General features: G+C 31.0%; 1 pseudogene; it reads left to right on the top strand.

Annotated features, from left to right (window-relative positions):
• On the top strand, nucleotides 5794-8733 carry LOC109327552 (annotated as a pseudogene).

Genomic DNA, 9819 nt, shown 5'->3' with positions numbered 1-9819 from the left:
CCTTCATGGCTTTTCTCCAAGCTATCCCAGGCTTCTTTTGCTGTCTTAGCACCAGCAATCTTCTCAAAGTTAACTCCATCAACACATTGATGGAGTAGGAACAAGGCTTTGCAATCCTTCTTCATTGCTTCCCTTTGAAGTGTTCTTTGTGCTTCACTTGCATTATCTCCTAATTCTTGAAATCCATTCTGCACTACTTCACTCACCTCTTGGAATCGAAAGATGGTGTGCATTTGTATCCTCCATCTGTCATAATTCTTGGAATCCAGAATTGGTAGTGTCATGGAGAATCCATTGTTGTTTGCCATCTTTACTCCTTCTTGCAGAGATACCAGCTTGCTGTTTCACTTCCTTCTTCCTCGATCTTCTTGAACAAGAACCACACAGAATCTTGCTCTTCCTAGCTCTTGATACCACTGTTAAAACCAGAACCAAAAACCAGTGTCAAACTCACTGCATTTGCATACACAATGCATTCATGGACAGCAACCAAAGGCAATGGAATTTAAGAAAGAAAGTGAACTTGAATAGAGAAGAAGAAGATAGAATTAACAATGAATAACCTCTTGTATTGAATGAGCCTCACAAATCAATACAATGCACACTACACAAAGTTTAGCAACTACTTTCTATTTATAGCACTTCACCAACCAACTTAACTAACAAAAGTTTCTAATAAAGGAAACTAAGCTAATTACATCATAAAAGGCTAGAATTATAACTTCTCTAATAACTTCATGTGTCATGAGCTTGTGGTTGGTCAGAAAAATACTTAATAATTAAATTTTAACTGAAATATTTTTTTTTGACAAATCACAAAATTCATGACACATGGAGTAGTACAAACTATAGAACAATGTACCCCAATTTTTCTTATTCAAAAAATAAGCAATTCATCCAATATTAATATTTTTTTCTTCAAAAAGCTTGTCTTCGAATCTATATTCTTCGGTGGTTATGTTTGTGACATAATTTCATTTGATAATAATGCATATAACAAGAGTAGTAGGTTACCTCCAATTCAATTCCTCTCCTTTTTTAGTATGCCTATGTTTCCAGCTTTCACCACTCCCATGCCTAAAACTCTAGAATCATAAATATGCTGAGGATCAATGACCATAGCTATCATATAATATAATATATAAGATCTATATGCAATGCAACTTTGAGATGTTAAAATTGTAGCATGCAAAAAAGGAAGAAGGAAGATTTCCTTTATCCACAAGTCATACTGTGGAAGCTACAGTAATTGTAGTCAATACTATCTTTGACTACGATGCTTGACTTCCTACCTAGCATGATAGACTTGATGGGGTAGAGATTATAGATGGTTTTAGGATTCACAAGTGTTTTGGGAGCCAAGGGTTTTTCTTAATTTTTTTCATTAGTTAAAATGGTAATCATGATTATACTGTGTTTATCGCAATTGTTAATATTTGTGAGAAAATATGGTCGTAATTATAATTATATTGTTGGGATACCAAAATTGTAATATTGCATCCATAATAATGATTGTGGAATGCAATTAAATGCAAATTGAAAAACGGAATTAAAAAATGGAAAAAATAAGAGGTGTAAAAGATGAATTAATAAACTAGAGTATAATGGGAAAGTACATTATAAATATGTATTGAATATTTGAATTTCTAAAATATTAATAGATTTGGAATAAATAAACAAGTTAAAGAAATGAACCTGAGAGATTTCATCTTAATTATATTGAAGATGCAATTAATTTTCAAATTTTGGACTAAATAAATTACTATAAACTAAAGATTAATTTGAGTGGAGTCAGGAGAATGTTGAATGAAAGGTTACCTCAAAATAAATAATAGAGCCCCAAGTATCCAGATTTTGAGGAAATGGAGTAAACAATCCACCTCCTCCTAAAGATTATTTTTGGTACATCAGTATTTTTTTGGTACATCCTCTTGAAAGTTTTTTTTCATAAAGGTATTCTTTCTAAAAATTATTCCTGAATTTAATAAATTCATAAAAAATTAAAAAAATTGATTAACCAGGCAAATTTTTGTTTTTTTAAATTTATATTTATGTTTAGGTTTATTTTTTTTACCAAAAAGGTGCAAAAAAAAATGTTGGGGTAGATATGTGTTACAAGGTGATTGGTTAGCAGTTCAGCGAGAAAAAATGATTGGTTAACGAATATTTTAGAATCTTATATTATGAACAGAGATATATTATCTCATATTATGTTTTATATATCATTATAGACCAACAAAAATATGACAAGTTAATTAAAAAAATTAATATTCAGTGAGTGGTAGCAAGCTGTGTTTTAAATTATGAAATTAATTATTCACTTTATTTGTTAAGAATGGCCAATAAAAATAAAAAGACAAGGCATGATTCCTTTTGATCATGGAAGATACAGATACAGTAATATACAGCTCCCTAGTTTTGTGTTTGTCATGTCATGCAATCTTTCAGGTCATACCTAGTTAGTGATTTGAAGGTTGCAGTTTCTACAAAAACTAAACTTACAGTACCACCTCTCAAATCAGTGGTTCTATTCAGGTGGTCTCCATATATATAGTGTTTAATTCACAAACTCCAAAACATCATATATCTTACCTCTGTTCATCAGATATGGTACAACATATAAATATATATTTGATATTATATGATCTATTTATCTCATATCTTTGGTACAGCACATTAATAAAATAAAGTCAAGTAGTATTTTTTGGTGAAATAGTTGTTTTATCTTATGAGTAAATTTACATGTCAAATAGTTTGCTAAGATTTTATTAAGTTATTTTTACATTAAAATAAAGTAAAATAAACCTTAACCATGTTATTCCGTTAAAAATGTCCATTTCCAATAGCATAATAATGAACTTTTGATCAAATCAAAAATTTATTTTATAAACATGTGTTCAAAACTTAAATTAGATATTCTTGGGGATTTTAAATTGTTAATTACTTAAAATTCATAGAAGCAATTATAAGTTTATTTTGATATATGGGAATGCAAGGTATATTGTATGGACTTAGATCCTTTCTCTCTAAAAATAAACTCCCTAGGTAGACCCTTATGAGACTGAGATCACTTATCTCGAATATTTCATGTTTTAAACCAATTAAAATATGACTTTTTGTTATTTTTTGATTTTAGAATTTTTCTTTTATTCATATAGCAAAATGTGATAGGTTTGGGACAGAGTTGGGGACGAGTGATTCTTGTTCGACCCTTAATGCTAAGATGTTTTTTGTATAAGAAAATTTTACACTTCCAATAGAGTCTATTAGGAATTTAAACGTGGGTGAATTATTGTTACAACGATTAAAATGAGTATAATGATGATATTGTAATACTTCAGATTTTTACGTTTTTTGTGTGCATTGGAAATCAAAGAACAAAAGAGAAAAAACTAAATCACATGAGAGAGATCCTGGGCAAGATAAGGCTGACAGCCATATAGAGCATTTTCCCAGATCCTGAAGTTATTCGATGAATGAGAGTCAAGCCTCACCATGAAATCAACCACCTGATTAGCTTCACGAACCACAAACTTGATTTCAACGATCCAGTCACAATCTAGCCAAAGGCAAATATTAGATACTATCCCTTGAATTTGACGAAGACGAATAGGAACTCTATCCAAAACAATGTAGACAACCGCAAGACAATCAGATTCCATGAGAACCTTCTTCAGCCCCAAGTTCCAGGCAAGCTTCAAACCCTGCTCCATCGCCATTAGCACCGCAAAGATAGACGACCCAACTCCAAAGTTTGATGAGAATCCAGTAACCAACGACCTGCACAGTCACGAACAACACCCCCACCACCCATTATATTAGTGATCCTGATGCAGCTTCCATTGACATTGATTTTAACTTGTTCAGCTTCCGGAAGAGAGCAAAGAGTCCCCTCGGATGACATGTCTTCACCTATCTGACGCCAATACTAATAATCATGATAAATATTGCGGACCTGAAAATTAATATCCCAGTTGGCTGTACCGAGGATAGAATTATTCCTTCCCCCTCCCCCCTCCATATCCACCAAACACTGGCAAAAAAGAACAACCCATATCAGTGAGAGCAATTCTCTAGCACCCAAGAGCGAAAAGACTAAGAAATACCAAGTCTATTCCAAATAGTGGAGGAGTGTGGACAGTCGCAAAAAATATGTATAAGATCCTTAATACACTCATTACATCTCTAGCACATGGGATTAGCAGACATATTCCTATTAAAGCAAAGCTCATTTGAAGGGAAAGCCTCATGAAAACCCAACCAACTCATCATTCTCACTTTCTCTGGAACGCTAAGCCTCCATATCAGCTTCCAATCAGCAGACAACAAAGTGTCATCCTCCTCAAGGTTAGTCATCCACTAATACCCTAAATTTGCCGAATAGACTTAAGAAACTAGTTATCTATCTATTGTGCCGAACCTAGTTGGTCTGTATAAGATTTTTAATTCCACTTAGATTTTTTAATGGATGGGGGTGTATAAGCATACAAACTTCAATTGATAAAAATAAGAAACAAAGTTACAAGACATAATTGAACTACTCACTCACCAAGTCTTGAATTGTGGCAACCTTAACAACAATAAGACTTTTTTTGTAAACTAAGCATTTGATAATATAGAAAATTTATATACCACATAAATATATAAATATTATGCAAAACTTTACAAGAATCAAATATGTATAAATCTAAATTTAACGTATACTTATTTTAATCATTTATAATATTTAATGATTTAGATTACTGAAACTTAAGAAAATATATATTGGAGTTACTCAACCCATAAATGTTATACCATCAAATCATGAAATCTTATACAATCTCTTAACTTGATGGGTAAGCTTTCAGACATTTCTGGTTTCCATTGTGGTTGGAACACTATGTAATGCTAATTATTTCGTCTTGATTTGATGGTTAAGCGGCCATTCAGTCTATTACACCATTACTAGTTAATCATATCCAATCACTCAGTCTATGGAAAAGTCAATTACAGACACCAATACAAGTTAAATACCGAATAATACTCCAAAACCTGCACAAAACTTGTTTTAGGTTTGTTGTAGCACACCCTTAATTTTCTATTCATGAAACCCTCACAAAAGTTGGCATGTTTATTTAAAAAACATATGTTATTTCACAAAAGTGTTATTTCTTATTTTACTCATTGTGGTTGTTTGAAGAAAAATGATTTTAGTAAAAATTTGATAACTAAATATTTGTTATTAATCTAACCTGTTTTTATAAGCTAATATTGAATAAAAAGAAGCACAAGGATTATTAGTACAGGCAGGATGTCAGTATATATGTACAAAGGATGAACTTGCACAAGTCTAACTAGTTTCTAGAAGTTTTATTTAATTATGATAATAAAATTGTTTAAGAAATATAAAATGAGTAAGTTAACATTAAAAAATTCAGTATATCAAGGGTCACATTTTCTAATAGAAAATTATTGTACTTATTTTATTTCTTTTGTAGGACACTGATTAATATTTTTCTAACAAAAATATCTCAGAGTCTCAAATCCAATTATAAAAAAAGCATTGTTATTGCTCTCAGAATGACCTAGAGAGATACCTAAAGAAACCAAGGGTCAAGAAAACGGATCACAAGTTCCAAGCTTAATTGCAAACCAAATAAAAGCAGTTGAGTTGGCTTTGTCATAAACCCTTAAACAAACCCTACTTTCTGAGCCACTTAGAAAGTTGTTCATCTACATACCCATAATGGAATGTTCTGCTATTACTTTTCTTTCTAGCTAGCCATACTTTCTTTATCTTCAAACACTCAAAGAAGATCAAAAGATAAACAATATAGAGAGGAAAAAGAATAGAAGAAGAGAAGAAAATTGTGTGAGTAATGGGTAGGGGTAAGATTGAGATAAAGAGGATTGAGAATTCAAGCAACAGGCAAGTAACTTATTCAAAGAGGAAGAATGGGATCTTAAAGAAGGCAAAGGAAATTACAGTTCTATGTGATGCTCAAGTTTCTCTTATCATCTTTGGTTCTTCTGGAAAGATGCATGAATATATCAGCCCCTCCACCACGTATAATAAGAAGCACCTTTTTCTTTTTCAATTAATTATCTTTCTAACTTATTTTTCTGGATTTCTAATCAGCTTTGTTTCTCCAACAAGAATTTAAGTGATGAAAATGATTAATTAAAACAACTTATTTAATTATCTTTTCATCTGCAAAACTCAACTTTTTTGTGTGTTTGTGTTTGGATCCTTTTGTTTGTGTAGGTTAACTGATGTCTTGGACAGATACCACAAAGCCTCTGGGAAGAGGCTCTGGGATGCAAAACATGAGGTAGGTTTTGATGTTTCAAACTAAATATTCTATAAAAAAATTATTGTAAATTATAAACTTTAAGGATCTAGTACTTTTTCTTGATTTGTGTCAAGGAAATAGCATATATTGTTATTTTGCTAAAAATATGTTTCAGAAGAGTAGATCTACATTTGGAACAAGTACTATCCCCATCCTTCAATGTATGAGTATTATATTATACATATTATTCATAAATAAAGGCAACATCAATAAGAATAAGACACTTCTATATATGTGAACAGATCTGGAAATAAAACAATAATATTCATTTGCTTCCTTTTATTTGCAAAACTTTCAAAAGCTGAATAGCTAGGAGTAAGTACTAACAAAGATGCAATAAATAACTCTCCTATATATCTTCTAGATCCATGGATCTCTCTCTTCATTGCACCTATATACGTTTCTTCACCGACAAAAAGTTCTTTAGCTTTAGGCAGATCTGCTGCAAAATGTAAATATATTTTAGTATTATTTTCAATAGCTCAGCCCTTTTATTTTGTGAAAAAATAATTATTAGGATTTACAATACTGTTGTTTAATTTACAGAACCTGAGCAATGAAATTGATAGAGTCAAAAAAGAAAATGAGAGCATGCAAATTGAGCTCAGGTATATGCAGACACTGCACCTCTTGAATATTGCCCTAGCTATATCACTCACCTTGAATCTCTCTTATATTTGATTAAGTGTGTTTATATTTCAGGCACTTGAAGGGAGAGGACATTAACTCATTGAACTACAAAGAGCTAATGGCCCTAGAGGAAGCCCTTGATCATGGCCTTGATGGTGTTCGTGAGAAAAAGGTAATCTTTTAAACTAATAAAACAAACTTAATATATTGGTTTGTCAAAATTAAACAAGTTTGAGCTCATATACTTTGTTTGTTTATGCTACAGAATGAAGTGCACAGGATGTATATGAGAAACGTATGTGTGATTTTTCATTGATTTATAAGATTAATATAGTTAATAAACTCATTGTCATTCCTTTTATATTGTGCATGATATTCAAGAAAACAATACTGACTCTTGTAAATTCTATGATACTATGCTAGGGCAAGATCTTAGAGGAGGAAAATAGGGAACTCAATTTCCTTCTGGTAAGTGTTCTACTAATGTATATTTGTATGGATTATTGTGCTTTTATTTATCATTTGTGTGCTATATATGTGCTATGTAGTTAATAAAACTAATCAAACCACCATCATGGAAGACATATTCTAAGGACAAATATATCATTCATTTTATCAACATGGGGTAGTAGATATGTTTCTTTTTTTATAATATTAACTATGTATTCATTGTAAAGATTTATACACAGTAAGTATTCATCGTAAAGATTTATAAAACATGAATAATGAATGATGCAGTCGTAGTATATAAAACTCATACATTGTTAATACATCTTTTTCTCATATTTTAAAACCAAACCCAAGCTGGATCAGTTGGCTAAACTAATTAGATCAAGAACTAGTTATGTTATATTAGCTTGGTTGGTTAACTTGTTAAACATGAAGTGAGTGTCTGGGTTCATAATCTCTAAGGTTGCACTTTGAACTTTTCTGATACCCTTCTCTTGCAAGGCTTCCTTGTTTGGATTTCTTTTATTTGTTAGCATAATTACAAATGCTTAAAATCTGCCCAGGGTATTTATAGTAAATTATCATCCTTTAGTTTCAGTTGTTATTTGAAGGATATTTAAAATAAAATTAAATGTTGTTGAATTTGGGCACACTTATACACATAACAAGTTATTATCAAAAGTGTAAACTTTGAGAAAATATTACATGATCTAAAATTAATTACCACAATTACATCTTCGCCATTGACTTAAATAAATTCATTAAATTTTAAAATATTCGTGCATCATCAATATTGAGAATTTGGTTGGGACCATCGATGATGAACCATGTAATAATCTCTCTAAAGCTTGAGATAAATCTTGTGTTTTATTTTACACACATTAAGTACTAGTTTATTTTTCTGTAATATCAATTGCAATTGATTTTCATTCATTCGTGAAGGAAATTCATAATCCATATATATGAATATTTATGAATCATCAAATGAAACCAACTTCATTAATTGTTCTCTTTTTTTCAACAGCAACAACATTTGGCCCCAGAAGATGCAAGAAACATGCATGGACAATGGATTTAACCAGATCATATTCAATATGTATGTACCATTTGATACGTTCAGCTTAAACATCTAAATGTTTCAAGAAAGAATGTAGAATGGATATGCTACTATCTAATTAATTCTGCTTCAACTCTCACGCTATGAACATATGGCATTTCCCATATTTCAGAAGTATCATTTAGAGCTCATAGACTCGAAAGACTCTACATGTATACTTGTGAGTTGTGATGAGGTAATTGAATCTGGCTTGCGAGACTACTATGTATCAATATTAATGCGTGTTCTTATCTTGAGTTATTATACATGGATAAACATTAATTACATACGTAACAATTATGTATTTGATTAATAATTCACCTATTCATAGACATATTCAACAAACATCTCGTAATGGGAAAGTTAATATTATGATACTCGAGTTAGACATAAAACTGGAAGAGGTTTTTTATTAAGTTTAATTGCTTAAATTATCTGGCTGGACCGGGTGATCACATATATAATTATATATATATGCAAATTTTTATATAATTATATTGAAGTAATATATTTTCATTTTTGGGCCGAAATAAAACAATGCTCTAGAGTTTAGCAATAAGTTCACTAACTAATTAATGTTATTTTGCTTTCTAATAAATTGTCCATTTATGTCAATGGCCAGTCTATGGGTTTTTTTAGCTGCTGTAGAGGTGTTAGGAAAGGTGATCATCTTTCTCCTCTCCTTTTCTGTATTGCTGAAGATGTTCTAAGCAGAGAAATATCTAAGTTGCTTGGTGAAAGGAAAATCAATATAATTTTTGGCCAAGTTATCAATCTGAATAAGTGTAAATTCTATACTTCAGCCTCTGCTAGGAAAATTCTGAATCTAGGATTTTCGGTTGGTTATTTCCCTTTCTCTTATTTGGGAGTGCCATTGTTCAAAGGGAAGCCTAGACCCATTCATCTGCAACCCATTGCTGACTGTCGTGCCCCAATTTTCGGCTGTACGACTTTATTTAGAGTTGCTACTACATTTTATAGTTAAAAATATAGAAAAATATTTTAAGGCCAATTACCTTGAGCTTTTGAATTTTTGATATCTAGGTTCAGGAGTCGATTACAAGGTAGAAAAAGTATTAGTACCCTACTCGCACGCCTTAGGCTACCCCTTCACTAAAATATATGACTTTATTATTTTTATTATTGTTAAATTATCTGGTTAATTAATAAATTATTAAAAGGAATAAATTTATTTATTTTTATTATTGTGTCTGACAATATTGATATTGGTCTTATGTATCTCTATTAAAGGAATCAAGGCTTACGTAGTTCTTTAGTAAAAAGAACATTTGTTGGTTGACAAATTTTATT

Source organism: Lupinus angustifolius, chromosome LG15 (genome assembly GCF_001865875.1).
Source record: "Lupinus angustifolius cultivar Tanjil chromosome LG15, LupAngTanjil_v1.0, whole genome shotgun sequence".
Lineage (NCBI taxonomy): Eukaryota > Viridiplantae > Streptophyta > Magnoliopsida > Fabales > Fabaceae > Lupinus > Lupinus angustifolius.
This window is presented reverse-complemented; position numbering and strand designations above follow the sequence as displayed.